General features: G+C 39.3%; 1 long non-coding RNA gene across 2 annotated transcripts; it reads left to right on the top strand.

Moving 5' to 3' along the window:
• Positions 1 to 5,203: 5,203 nt before the first annotated feature.
• LOC122933066 lies at positions 5,204 to 11,148 on the top strand. 2 transcript variants are annotated; one of them, XR_006388377.1, is made up of 4 exons: positions 5,204 to 6,928; positions 7,033 to 7,093; positions 9,606 to 9,678; positions 10,821 to 11,148. It is a non-coding gene; the product is annotated as an uncharacterized LOC122933066 (long non-coding RNA). The 2 variants fall into 2 exon arrangements; XR_006388378.1 differs by having other exon boundaries at positions 10,250 to 11,148.
• Positions 11,149 to 11,530: the final 382 nt, after the last annotated feature.

The following is an 11,530-nucleotide window of genomic DNA, read 5'->3' as shown; positions in this document are numbered from 1 at the left end:
TAAAATTCAGTTTACTCATTTTAAGGTGCTGCCACAAATTTGCATTTCATTATATGTGGGCTTTTAGGGTTCCCAGAACAGGTCATGAAACAAGTTGTCTCCTTACAGGAAAGGAAATGGCTTACTGTGATAAGATTAATTGTATATATGTCGCTAAGCCCCTAAATCTATTAACATATATTTTGGAAAATGAAATAGGACTGATGTGTTAGACCTCCAAATAGGTTAATTAGTTTTGCTCCAATTGATATCCGTAAAATAGATTTTTCATATGAAAATGAACATCAAAACCATTCAGATTTGAATTCTTCAATCCTACTCTGTTCAATAGATGAGGGTTATATCAACATTTTCATTGGAGATTCCCATTCCTCTCCTCTTTATCACCAGGTGCTCCTTATTGGATGTCCTCAAGATGGTGGGTTTTTCACTCACAGCATTTAAAGGGAATCTATCACCTCCTGCAAGCCGTATAAACTACAGTAATACATGTATTGATCACCTGTCTGCAAATCGAATGCATTGAGAGGACTCATTTCTGTGTACACATAGTAGAAAGGACTGCAGAAGTCTCTGTGCATTCCATGGCTGATTTGTAGGTGCACAGAGGGGAACGGTGGTGTGTATTGACCTACAAATTACTTATCTAAGCTTCGTAGCAGGTGATCTTTTGATTTATTACTGTAGTTCATAGGACTTGCAAGAGTCAGCAGAATCCCTTTAAGTTAGTGCTCCTGCCCTTAGTAAGTTGAAATGCATGTTACTAGTCCTCGAAGCAGTCATCCACAATGAATATTAGTACTAATAATGAATTAAAGGAATAATGGATAAAATCCTCACTTTTTTTCTTACCATTTCTTTTTCTTTAAAAATTATTAGTTGCTTGTGTTAAAAAATACATAAAAGTAGAGGCCGATCATGGACACAAGTTAAAATAAATTGTATCTAGTTATATTTTCTCTAATGTGAATTGTTTTAATTGACATCTTATGAAAATTGATATTTTCAAAAAGGGGAAAATCTTGAGAAATTATTGACTTTTTGTCTCGTTAAAATTAGACAGTGGATGGTTGTACCTTACTAAGTTTTTAACTTGGTCTGCGTATCTTCAAGAAAACCAGCAGTATTATATAGACAGTTCAGATTTCCAAATGTATTTGATCACTCATTTAAAGCAGTCACAATAAAACCAACTTTGTCTTCTTTTATTCTGTATGGAAACCAAATTTGTATTGTAAACAGGTCTGAGCAGAGGACACAAAGTCAGCTTACAGATCTCAAAACTATACTGAGCTTGGATTCTTATTTCAAGATCTACATCACGAATCTTCCTTCTAAATTTTGTGCGATTGTGCAATTTCCTTTTGCAAATAAAGTTATTTTATTCATGAAGCTGAATTAAATGATTATCCTTTTGAAATTGTTCTAAAAGCAAATCAATTGACCTGCAATCTACTTCTTTCTTAATTCTGAAGTGGACTTAAGGCCTCCAACAAAAATCAATGTCTTGATTGTATTTGAATGAGATATTTTCAGGGGCAAATGAAAATATTGCAAATGTGACTTGTATGAATTTATCCCTTCACAGAGAATTGCAAAAAATGTGAAAAACCTTTTCCCTTCCTGATATTTTGTGCACTATTTTAGGGCATATATCAGCTGTCGTTGTAGCACTGAACTGGAATGAACAGTTTCCAGGCAGATAAGCTCACTTGCATATTGTGACGCTGATCTGTATGCCACTAGAATATCACTTTATTTCTTAGTCTGGTTTCATTATTTTCTAGCTTGTGATGTTTTGTGTATGTACATATATTTATGGTCATGTTTAATTATATTGTTCTAGCATTGTAGCCATAGGAAACCTGTATAAAAAAAAAAAAAATACAACCTAAACTGTCGGTTGATCAAATTAGAGAAGTCAATTCTTCATTCAAAAGTCTTTTTGATTTGACATTTTTGTATCTGTTTTGCCAAGACTTTGAATCCAGTAGAAATGATGAAAATTTGCATTATTAGATCCCAGAGTGCATTTAGGTTGTTAGTGTTCCTACTGCACAGACAATTGAGTACTAATCTGAGTGGCACATGGTTTTGACTGAGAGTAACATACACCAGTTTGGGGGGAAAAAACACAAGTCTACGAATGGCTGGTTCCCTCTGCAGCTTTTTTTTGCCCCCAGTTGAAGTAAGAACAGAAACTCGTTTTGCACCAACAACTAAAATATGACGGACAACACAATATTCATGGGAGTATGTATAGGTCGAAACATACTCTTCAAGAAAACAAGTTAGGCTACTTTCACACTAGCGTTCGATCGGATCCGTTCTGAACGGATCCGATCATAATAATGCAGACGGAGGCTCCGTTCAGAACGGATCCGTCTGCATTATTTTGGCATATAAAAGCGAAGTGTGAAAATAGCCTCGGGCGGATCCGTTCAGACTTTCAATGTAAAGTCAATGGGGGACGGATCCGCTTGAAGATTGAGCCATATTGTGGCATCTTCAAACGGATCCGTCCCCATTGACTTACATTGTAAGTCTGGACGGATCCGCACGCCTCCGCACGGCCAGGCGGACACCCGAACGCTGCAAGCAGCGTTCAGCTGTCCGCCTGTCCGTGCGGAGGCGAGCGGAGCGGAGGCTGAACGCCGCCAGACTGATGCAGTCTGAGCGGATCCGCATCCATTCAGACTGCATCAGGGCTGGACGGAAGCGTTCGGGTCCGCTCGTGAGCCCCTTCAAACGGAGCTCACGAGCGGACCGACGAACGCTAGTGTGAAAGTAGCCTAAATTGTGAGAATACATTATCAAAGGGCTCTCTGATTTCAGGGAAATGTAATCTTCTACATGGGGAAAAAAATAGACAGAAAGGGCTTCTTTAGTCTCTCGATATGTGTTCATGAAATACCATACAGCTGTTTGAATACCAGTAAATGGTCACTAACTTTTCACACAACTTTTGCATAAATTAATAATACAAGCGACCACAGGAAACTTGCTAAAATGTCTAGATTTCATGTTGGCTGCTTAACACACTTGCTAATTGCTTTTCATTTTAAAATATGTTTGAAAACCATCCAGGATGGGAGTAGCTCCGCAGAAGGATCAGGTTACACATGCCAATACAAGTTTATAGAGAGAGGAGAGGAGTGAGTAGGAGCAGAAGTGAGACAGAAGAGGCGCACATACAGACTGCTGTAGCTGAATAGGAAGTTTATATCTAAGCACCCATGCTTTATTTGCAACTATGCAGATCATAACTTCTATATAATGTCCTCCATCATACTAGGGATGCTTCTAAGTGAGTAAGAGAAGGCTAGGAAGCAACTTCTACTTTCTGTGTGCAGTGGGTGGGAGCTGGTCTCCACCCACCATCTCTGGGAGAACTTCAAACTAGACATTCAGAATGCACAGAGGACAACTGCTAAATATGCCAGATACAAGTCATATAGTAACCAGATATAGTTATTCCTCATGTACACACACTATAAGATTAATGCAAAGTTTGTTAAAAGGTTTAGTTACACTTTTTAAGGCAAAATGGCTGTGATTAGATTTGTTGGCATGAATATGTATTACATAGTTGCCCATTGATTTTTGTGGGCACATGCAATATTTCATGCTTTACTTCAGGGAAAATGTGTACCTACCAGAAACGTCCCTGGGTGATGAAAGACAATAGCCGCGGTCTCCAGCAGCCTTTTCGCTGATCTGTAACCAGACCATGTGTGGGCACGTGTACTGTAGAAGGTGTAGAGCTGTTCACTGTTGGCATCATGACTTCTGCTTTCTACAGAATCTATTTAAGAGCTGTTTTTACCCCCTTTTGACATCCATCCATTTTTTTCTTTACTGGATAGAGTAGTAAAGTGTGCTATGTTACTCTTACAGTCTAAATGCAATGTAAGCCTGATGCAAATTTCTGAGCACTGCTTAGGTGCACTCTATTTATAAAAATAAAGTTCGCCAGGAGACTAGATTAAGTTGCACCTTTTTGGATAGAGGCAAAACATTTTGATATGTCGCTAGTTTCCAGAATGAAAGAACTCTTTACTGCTCAGAGAGTTTGAACGCTGGCAGCGTGACATAACACTTATGCAGATATCCAGATCTATTTAATCAGTTATAATAAAGATAACTATACACATTAGTAAAAAAGCCACGTATACCCTGAAATTTTAGTCTAGTCTGCCAACTATCTAATGGCCAAGGAGGCCTCTCAGCTAATTTTATTATTATTTTAAGAAGTGGAAAGAAAAGTCGCATGTTAAATTTCAACCTTGTCCAATTCCTGTTTTCCACTGGATAGGGGATAATTCCATTACCTGAATTCTCCTTTTAATCTGTGGAATTTTAGAAAAACTGAAGTAAAACTAATCACAAATTATGTCAATTTCTATGTATTCAAAAAAGACACCATTTTAAGACCTACACTGAAAAAAAAGTTTACCAATATTGGTTTTCACACTGTCCACGTTTTGTCTAATATGAGAATACTGTAGAGTTGGAAAACATGATTATTTGTATTAACTCCTTCTTTTACCTAACTATCAGGAGAATCTGCTCTGAATGCTATGAATGGGGGTTTGCTAAACTACATTTTCAGTGAAGATGGATTACTTGGTAAGACCTCTTTCTTCATGATTACACGCTAAACATTTCTCATACTAAACTAATATAGTCTTTCCTGCTTATGCCCTTTGAAAGGTTTTCCTGAAAAACATATTCACACCACAGTAGCCAGACTCTTGAGGTCAAAGAAATCAAACGTGGTGATGAAGCCCAACACAGGAAATGGGAAAAATACATTTTCAAGTTCATGTCCCTAACTACCAGCTGGTGCACTTACTTTCCACTTTAGTTAATTTGAGCACTATACAGGACTACCTTATTCTGCCCCTGCACTTTGCTGTGCTGCATTTAGTCATTTGAAAGACACCCTTTACATTTCTGCTTTTGCATATATTAAACATCGTTTAAGGGTCCATTCACAAGTCAGAAATTTCGTTCCGCATTTTGCAGAATGGAATTGCGGACCCATTCATTTCTATGGGGAAGCACGATGTGCTGCCCGTATACGGAATTGCAGACCTGCACTTCCGGGTCCGCAATTCCGTTCCCGAAAAAAATAGGACATGTCCTATTCTTGTCTGCAATTGCAGACAAGAATAGGCATATTCTATTAGTGCAGGCAATGTGCGGTCCGTAAAATGCGGAAGGCTCATTGCCGCTGTCTGTGTTTTGTGGATCCGCAAAACACACGGATGTGTGAATGGACCCTAAATGTTGCATTTCACAATACTTTAGTAGATTAAGAAACATTTTAAATTCCTTCTCTTCCCAGAAAAATAACTTGTCATCCATATGCATATGAGCAGTTAAGTGCACCAAATGTGGGCCGAAGCCACTCGGTGCACTTTTCTTCCTCTGCCAGCCTTTCCCTCTCCTTGATTGATGGGGGCCTGGTTACTTGCCTGACCATGTTGGTAAACGGGGAGGTTTGGGGGAAGGGGGATGACTGGCAGAGGAAGCAGGAGGAGCACCGTGGCTTAAAAGTGAATTTCCTGATAACAGGCTATTTAATCTATTTTAAGGGGTTTTCTGAGATTTTGATACTGATCATCTATCCTCAGGATGGGTCATCAGTTTCTGTTTGGTAGTCTGACACTTGGGACCTCAGCCGATCAGCTGTTTGAGGGCTCCAGCACTCCTGTGAGCGCTGTATATTGTATAGTGGATGTGCTTGGCATCATACTCGGCCCCATTCACTTTAATGGGACTGAGCGGTATACCAAGCACAGCCACTATACACTTACGGCAATGTGCTTGGTAAACTGCGAGAAGGCTGCAGCCCTCACAGGAGCATCGGTGCCTTCTCAAACAGCTGAGGATAGGTAATCTGTATCAAAATGATGAAAAACCCTTCAACAGCACTGAGAACCTTGTTAAAGATCATATCTCCATAAAAATATGCAGAAGCGTTCATTAGTACGCAGGAAGCATGTGGATTGGTGACTGTAATGCTGCTAGTGCTGACTGTACTTGCTGCTCCCTACTCTTCTTCCGGGCCTCTCGCAGCATTGTGTCCTGACTGCGTGTAGTGTCAGGACGTAGTGCGCGTAGGCATGCACTTATGACCTGACTTTGTGTGTCGTCATTTTACAGTGCAGCACAGGGCCTGGAAGATGATTAGGGAGTGGTGAGTGCAAGAAGAGCGCGCGGTCCAGAGCAGGAGAGGTGAGTTCATTTTATATCTGATCTGAGGTCTGATGAGGATTGGGTTGAGGGGTCTGATCTGCGGTCTAATAAAGTTGGGGGTTTGGTTCTGATCTGAGGTCTGAAAGTTTAGCGGTCTGATCTGAGGTCAGATGAATTTTTTTTTTTTTTTTTTGAATGTCCTCCTCTAAAACCTAGGTGCATCTTAAAAAAGTGAAAAATACAGTAATTGACATAATGTTAAGGTACTCACATTGGAAAGAAATAAAGATATCTATGTTGAACTCATATTTCTGAAAACAAGTTGGTTTTCTTTGGTTAACGGTAATAGTGTATGTTACAGGAAAATGAACATTTCGATTCTTGCTCCTCTTTACTGCCTAACAAATGATGACTAAATGATGATACAAGAGGATACAGTCGATGTCTATAGGAAGTATGGCTGGAACATGACAGTGCTGTCACTTTCTGCTCACCTATAGCTGCTCATCCTAGTAACTCTTCCTAAATTTTCCTCTTATGGCAATTGGAAACTAAGGTTTTTATGACGCAAATTGTGCTAAGAAATAAGCAAAGCAAGTCTGCAGAGCCTTTTAATGTTAGACTTGTTTTAGGCTGTTCCATGTCCCCTGTTGCAGGTGAAGAGAACAGTTGTTACAAGTGCCAAAAAGAAGTTCTCCCTAAAACTTGCTGCTGTTAATCCCTGGTAAGTAAGACTTTTAGAAACTTGCCATAATCTCTCATTCAGTAAAGTAAACTTATACTAGAATTGCCTATTAAAACTAAAATGAGAAGCTTTTTTTTTCATAGATGTGACACACATTATTAACTCGAAGACTAGTCAAATATACAAGAGTAATATGATTTCCAGGTAAATATAAAGTAAATGTGAAAAATTGTGATTTGGCCTCTCATGAATTTAATTGTAATTGCAAATTGGCCACTGGTAGACATCCTTCATGTTCCATAATGGATCTTCTTTCCTGACATGGGGGTCTTTGTGCATGCGGCCACATTATGGCTCTGCACAGAAGCTGTAAATACGCTGAAGCAGATGGGTTCACGCCCCATTATGTCAGATTGGTAAAGACTTCAACCTATGCTCTACGTTATATGATAAAGTTTGGGGGTCACTTATGACCGGTGTTTTGGACGCCGATCCTAATAACCCCTTGCGCTGGAGGTGGATCTGACAGTTAATTTCAAATGTGTAGCTGGCTTAAATTTAGACCATTTTCTACGCCTGAAACAGGCGTGGAAAATGATAACTGAGACAAGCCTGTCAGCCCATCCCCAACCACGCCCCCACCCTTTTTTAGGTATAGACCTGGTATGAGTGGGGAACCTATTTTTGTAGGGCCAAGTTCAGTTCTAAAGTGTCTTGAATGGGACACATATATTTTTACAAATCCATCATAAATTGCCTCTAAAAAAAAAGCCCATACAAACAGCACGTACACTATATGGAAAAACATATTGGGATACTCCTCTTAACCCTTTTGTTATGGCGCTGGAGCGAAGTGCAAACATGCCGATAGCTGTCATTTAAGCCTTTTAGATGCAGTGATCAAGTGAGATAGCTGCATCTAAGGGTCCATTCATATGTCCGTAACGTGTTGCGGATCCACAAAACACTGACACGGCAATGTGCGTTCCGCATTTTGTGGACCGCACATCACCGGCACTAATAGAATATGCCTATTCTTGTCTGCAATTGCGGACAAGAATAGGACATGTTCTATTTTTTCCGGAAACTGAATTGCAGACTCGGAAGTGCGGGTCCGCAATTCTGTATCCAGGCAGCACATCGTGCTGAACCATAGAAATGAATGGGTCTGCAATTTGTGGAACGAAATTGCAGGTGTGTGAATGGAGACTAAAGGTTGAAAAACCTGAAAGCTCGCACTTCCGGGCTTCTTACCAGCATCATCTGCGGCCAATGAGGATCACAGTAATTGAATTCAATACACTGGGTCTCTCTGAAGAGACCCAGGGTATTAAAGCTGGAATTCTTATTTTGGACAGCAGGTGGCAGGCCAACATAAATGAGAAATTCTGTACAAATCATGGGTTTAGAGAAGGGTTCAGAATAAAAAACAAAGTTTTTTTGTAGGCTCAAATACAAGCTTCAAAATCTTAAAGTGAATTTTTTTTTTTTTATATATACAAAAAATGTAAAACAACTTAACGTTTAAATCGACTTCCTTTCTGTAGACTAAAAATAAATGCATAAACAAACTAAATATATTATGGGCATCACCGTGTCCGAAAACATAAAAATATTTTTTCAATATGGCAAATGGCGTGAAAGAAAAAAGGGTCAAAATGCCCAATTTGCCTTTTTTAATTTTTTATTCCTTCTCCCAAAAATTTTATAAAATGTGATCAAAAAGTCACATAAATTCCAAGATGGTGTAGAAAATTGTAAAATAAATACTACAGGTTGTCCTGCAAAAGAATTTGCCCCAACACAGCTTTCAACATGCGATATTTGCCCCAACCAAGGGATGATTACTTGTCTAAGTAATTGATTAAGCCTATGGCAGCCATTATATATATATATATCCTACACAGAAAATGCCAGACCGCTTATACTAGTTATATCCTTTATTACAAAACTCACAGTATATTACATAATTAAATACAGACATGATTAAAAACAGGAGAAAAAAAACACGACCTCACTGGAGGAGACATACAGCGGATGCAAGTCCATTGGTATTCAACATGATTCTCATTCATTAAAATGCATGTGCAAAAAGCTAATAAATATAATGAACATTGGACAATTACCCATGCTGTGTCTCCTCCAGGATGGCACCAACCCCAACGCGCGTTTCGGCGTACCTTCGTCTACACAGCTTAGTAGATATAACTATACAAAAAAGTTATTGGGGGGGGGGGGGGTCACAATATTGTTTAAAATGTATTTTTACACAATTTAGACATAAAAAACCCTAAACATATGTGGTATCGTTGTAATCGTACTGACCCAGAGAATCAGTTTTGCCGCAAAGGGAACGCCGTGGGGACAAAACCTGTAATACACTGGGGGAATTGTTTTTCTTCCCACTAAATTGTATGCCATATTAATGGTAGCATTAGAAATTGTAACTTGTCCCACAAAAAAACAAGCCCTCATACAGCTATGTGAACGGAAAAATAAAAAAGTTATGGCTCAAGGAAGATGGGGAAGAGATGAAAACGCAAAAACAAAAAACTCTGGTATCCTAAGGGTTAATCATTGAATTCAGCTGTTCCATTCAGTCCCATTTCCACAGGTGTATAACATCCAGCATCTAGCCATGTAGGCTATACATTGTGAAATTTTTGTTTCATTATAAAGAACTCTGCAACAAGCCATTACATTTCTTCCCTCCTAGATGTTTCATGATCAGCTATGGATGTCATTATTGCAAAGTAGAAGCGTATAAGAACCACAGCAACTCGGACCAGGTAAAGTTATAGAATCGGGTCACCGAGTGCTGAGGCACCAACGCTCTGCTGACTCAATAACCTCTGGTATTAACCTCCTGTTAGCCAGCAGGTTTTCATAGCTGAGCAACTTAATGTAAGCCTTACATCACCAAGCACTGGATAGAGTGGTGTAAAGCACAATCCCACTGAATGCTGGAAGAGTGCTCTGTAAAAAATGGAAATATGTTCTGTGGTGTGACAAAACCACACTTTGCTATCTGGCAGTGTGATGGACGAGTCTGTATTTGGCAAATGCTTGGAGAACGTTACCTGTGTGACAGCATTGTGCCAACTGTAAAGTTTGGTGGAAGAGCTATATTGCTGTGAGATTTATATTTCAGGGGTGGGCCTAAGCCCCTAATTTCACTGGAATTCTTAAAGAGCTTATTCGGGAATTAATATTGATGATGTTTATAGGTCCTCAATATTTCCCAGATTAACCCTTGAATATGTCGGCATACAATGGACAATTAATTGTATACTTCAGACTTTGTGGGAACAGTTTGGGGAAGACTTCTTTTTTTTTTTTTTTTTTTTTTTTGTGTTCCAGTGTGACTGTACTCCTGTGCACAAAGCAGAGTTTGGTGCGGAAGAACATGACTAATCCATATGGAGCAATGAACTCCATCCTCTTGAACACCTTTGGGATGAACTAGAACAGAGATCGTATTCCAGGCCCTCTCTTCCAACATCAGTGTCAGACATCACAAATTCTCTTCTGTCTGAATGGGCAAACCTTCTCAAACACACCAAAATCTTGTAGCAAGCCTTCACAGAAGAGTGGAAGCACTTCATAAATGTGTCACAAAAGTGATGTACACTGAAATTCTGGCCAAATTTTCACTCCAAATCTGTAGGTGGCGCTGGAATGCACACTGCTGATTACGTCACAAAATGTATGTGCAGATGGCCCCAAAAAGTTGTAAAGCCCCTAACTGCAACATTGATTAATTCCCTCCAAATAGTTCAACTTTTTAGTTCTGGTATCCATTTTAAATTGGTTTAGCTTGGCACTCTGCCTTAAATGCTGAAATGTTGTCTAAGACCTGATGTGAGACATTGTACATAGTATGTTCTAATTTTGTTACACCAGTTCTTCATTCGTCTCTTTGTTTTTACAGGTTCTTGAATTTGTCATTTAAAGGGGTGGTATATTCTATGCGAAGGTCAGAGGAGAAAGCTACTGCAAAAAGTGGCTGTGGAGGACTCTCCTTGTGCACAATAATACAGTGCTTATTGCTGCAGGACAAATATGTGGCAGTCCGCAGTTTTCACTGGCAAAAAAAGTTCACTCTTCATTGAGGTTTTTGCCAAATCCCATTATGCTGCAGAATTTTTATTTTTAATTTTTTGTAGAAATTGACTTTTTTTTTTTTTTTTTCCTTATCCTATCAGTTGTTTCTGATTTTTCACCATGTATTTTACCCTGCTGTATGAATGAGATCAGGAGCTTTCAGAATTGTAACAAAATAAAGTTTTTAAATAAGTTAACAATATTTTGGACTGTCTTCTATTAAATAAAACTACTACAAACACATCTCTTCTGTGGCATAATCTTGCTCCGTTTCTCAGCTTTAATTATGTAGCCTGTTATAGTGCAGTTTACCATTTTTTGCCTGCCTTGCACCCTCACAGCCTGGTAGGGACAGGAGCCTGGTAAATTTCAATTAAGTATACATTCCCCCTTTTATGAAATATGAACTTATACAATGTGTTTGCTCACTAGCCAGCGCTGCTAGTGAGCTTTCCCCCTGCACTCCTGGTGTGCTGACTAATGAACCAGCCGCTGCGAGCAATGCCTGTCCCTATATACTGTATAGCGGCTTCTCCC

Source organism: Bufo gargarizans, chromosome 3, assembly GCF_014858855.1.
Source record: "Bufo gargarizans isolate SCDJY-AF-19 chromosome 3, ASM1485885v1, whole genome shotgun sequence".
NCBI classification, from domain to species: domain Eukaryota; kingdom Metazoa; phylum Chordata; class Amphibia; order Anura; family Bufonidae; genus Bufo; species Bufo gargarizans.
The sequence above is the reverse complement of the archived record's forward strand: the minus strand, read 5'-3'. Positions and strand labels throughout refer to the sequence as shown.